The sequence below is a fragment of the Tachypleus tridentatus genome, chromosome 11 (genome assembly GCF_004210375.1).
Source record: "Tachypleus tridentatus isolate NWPU-2018 chromosome 11, ASM421037v1, whole genome shotgun sequence".
Lineage (NCBI taxonomy): Eukaryota > Metazoa > Arthropoda > Merostomata > Xiphosura > Limulidae > Tachypleus > Tachypleus tridentatus.
This window is the reverse complement of record NC_134835.1, coordinates 31,632,315-31,636,314: the sequence shown is the minus strand read 5'-3', so window position 1 is coordinate 31,636,314 and position 4,000 is coordinate 31,632,315.

Below are 4,000 nucleotides of genomic sequence, written 5' to 3'. Positions count from 1 at the left end.
CATGGAGTGCTAAAGAGAAAAAAAAAAAAAAGAAGTAAAAAGTCTATAATATGAACTAATAAAGACCCACAAACAAGAATAATTAAATGTTTTATTTGGGGTTTAATTCGAAATCAATTAGACGACATATAAAAGGAATTGTTCAGTCGAGAAACAATGGTATGTATTTTAAATAACTTACCATTGACGAAATTTTAAATAACTTTTAGAAAAGTAAATAAAAGAAATATGTATCATAAAGACGAAACATTATAAACATTAACAAAGCGTGTTTTGTTTAAATTTAAAAATAAGTTTTTCCGATTATCTGTGATAAAATATAATTATGAACGTAATATATGTCTTCATAAACTCTGGGGGCGTTATAATGTACGGTCAATCCCACTATTCGTTTGTAAATGAGTAGCCCAAGAGTTGACGGTGGGTAGTGATGACTAGCTGCCTTCCCTCTAGTCGTACACTGCTAAATTAGGGACGGCTAGCGCAGATAGCCCTCGAGTAGCTTTACGTGAAATTCAAAAACGAACAAACAATCTTCATAAACAGAAAATTAATATACTATTAACTGATAATGCTTTGTGAAGATAAAATATTTTACCTAATAATTATTAAATTTTATCAGTAAGCACTTCGTTAGCACAAATTTTCTTTAGAGTTTAATTAATTTTTCTTAAATTCAGAAAATATTAGGTCGTTTCTTGTGAAATGACCGACTTTCGCGTACTGAACAGTGGCTGCTATTAGGATAAGTCGGATACAGTAATTTGACTGTATACCATTCTGTACAGACGAGAGTGTTGTGATTTTTATTTGTGTGTCATACCAAGTTGTATTATAATTGTTTTTGTGTTTCTTTGGAACCGTATATAAGATGAGGCCTTAAAAATAATTGAGACTGCTTTTTGTGTGAGTTCAAATTTGGGGGAAAAATGCAACTGAGGCCTCTAAAAACATCAATTTGGCGCTTGGACAAGGGACGACTTCTCAACAGACTATTTGACGTTGTTTTCATAAATTTCGTTTTGGTGATAGAACCCTAGGAAGGCCCCAGTTTGTTGTAAATTATGAAAGACTAAGAGCTATTGTGGAAGCTAACCCACAAACGATAGTTCGGGCACCTGCAGCAGACTTAGAAGTTTCCGGTGCAACTGTTTTTCGTTATCTAGCTGCAATTTGAAAGGTTAAAAAAATGGACAAATTGGTACTGCAAGAACTGACGAAAGAGCAGAAACTGGTTAGGAACAAGAGGATGTCATTCTTGAAAACGAATCATTACCTGCGACGAGAAGTAAAACCTATAAGCAACCGAAAGAGATCAGGACAGTAATTACATGCAAGTGAATCTCCGTGACATACGCCGAAACCTCCTATGTACCTAAAAAAGATTAAGGTGACAGTATGATGATTTGCAGAGGGAATAATCCAGTACTCCTTTCTGCAAACACATGAAACAATTGCAGCACGACCTTACTGCCAACAAATTGATAAAATCATCGAAAATTAACCATCAAACAGCCATCATTGGTGGACGAGCATGAATTGATTCTGCTGAAAGATAAAGCCAGGCCTCATTCCTCACGAATCACCATTTCAAAATTGAAACAGGAAATTTTGGAACATCCACCATACTCACGTGGCCTATCTCCAACTGATTATCACCTTTTCCGGCACATGGAGCTGTTTATCTGGAACGAAACATTTAGCAATCAGGAGACTATTGTCAAAGCCTTAGAAGAGTTTATTGTCTCCAAAAGAGTGGTTTTATAGATATGGGATATTTTCATTAGTTTCCCGTTGGGTAAAAAACATTGCAGCAAATGGAGCATATTTTTATTAATAAAATTGGTGTTTATTAAAAATATGACGTTTTAATTTTTATCTATGCAATCGGTCATTTTATATGAAACAAACTAATAGTATTATCATAATATTGTTTTCTGCTGGGTTAATTCTTTTGAATTATTAGATAAAAATAGAGCAAGTTAAGTTCATTTAATAATAACAATTAGTTTATGACTTCTTTAATACTTTTTGACCCGGCATGGCCAGCTGGTTAAGGTATTCGACTTGTAATCCGAGGGTCGCAGGTTCTAATCCCCGTCGCACCAAACATACTTGCCCTTTCAGCCGTGGGGGCGTTATAATGTGACGGTCAATCCTATTATTCTTTTGTAAAACAGTAGCCCAAGATTTGGCGGTGGGTTGTGATGACTAGTTGCCTTCCATTTAGTCTTACACTGCTAAAATAAGGATGGCTGGCACAGACAGCCCTCATGTAGCTTTGTGCGAAATTCAAAAGCCTTAATATTTTTACAAGCTTGTGCACTGTTGTAACTTGTACTAAACTGTAAGGCTAAATAATTTTTAAATTTACACTCAAATAGAAATACTAAGACTAACTTAAAATAAATAAACGATCAACTTATTAAAACTGATCCAATTATTAAATATTCCGCTGAATGCTTGATTCACTGCTAACAAAATACAGCCAATTGAATATCACTCTCGAATCAGCCGTATACTCTTATTTATATCTGTGGATTAATTTCTAGACGGTCCGGCATGGCCAGGTGATTAGGTGTTACACTCATCATCTGAGAGTAAAGGATTCGAAGCCGCGTCGCACCCAACGTCCTCGCTATTTCAGTCGTAATGGCACTGTTATAATGTGACGGTCCCTCCTACTATTCATTAGTAAAAAGAGTACAATTTTGTTATATATCTCCAACTCAAAATTCGTAATGAGAAATGTAAAGAAATCACACTGAATTCAAGAGCTATTTTGATCAATTTTTTGTTAGGCCTAAAACATCTCTGCTTCACTAGGTAAGGTGTTTGTTTTTTTAACTGCTGCTTCATTTCTTTGTTTTATTCACGTAAATCAGTTTTTTGTAAACTTCATATAGTTGGTCGAGTTAGTGAATTCCAGTATTGAAGTAAGTCCTCGCGAGCAGTAACTTTATCAACAATATGATAGCTCTAAAATATTATATTTATATACTTAGTTTTGAAATCCGTAAAGGCCTAACTGACAAAACTTTAATAGGGATGGAAGTTGGACAACTACTATAGGAAAACTTGATTGGAGTCATATCACTGAAAACGTTTGTCCTTTCAGCTGTGAAGGAGTTATAAGGTTACAAGGTCAACCACACTATTCGATTAGAGAACCTAAAGAGTCTCTGGTAAGTGACCACTTCTAATTAGGGGCCGTTATCCAGAGAGCCAGCAAAAATCTTTGCATGAAATTCAATAATAATCATACAATGACGTTTAGATATATTCTTTATTGGTAGCAATAAAGAAATCATTCATGTTTAATCTCCACCGCTGGCTTATTGCAAAGTAGGCAGTTAGACTTGGCCATTTAATAACCACAAAGTACACAGCTTCGTTCAAAATAGAATTATTAACATAACTCTCCAGGTATCTTAAAATTCTAAATTATATACCAAGGTGGAAACTATATTATTAAAATTAATAGCTTTTGAAAATATTTTACTACAATTAACTACTTTTACTGTTGCAATTACGTATTTACAATTTAATCTAAACAAAAACTAAAAAGTTTAAAAAATACATTGGACATCTAACATAATGAATATACACAATTATTTTTAGAATATGTATTTGCTTCTTACCAGAGTATTACAAAATAGGTTTTCTTATAAAAAATATGCAGAACTGAAACACTTTACTTACCACCAGGAGCGTAACTAATACAGTAGTTTGTTTGAAGAGGTTCTTTTGTTTTCATTAAAACAGTTTGGAACTTTCCTTCTACATAGGTAATGTAAGCTGTTTTTATGATAGTCAATTTTCTATCTTTAAAAAGTCAAAATATACCAGAACTTTAGGAATATCGAGATCGTCGTTCGATACCTTTTCCTTGTCTATACTCCCCCCCCCCTGGGGTGGAGTAATTGATACGCCCGCTAATTCTTTTCCATGTACCATATGTGCATACTGTGATGTTTGTTTGTTTTTGAATTTCGCACAA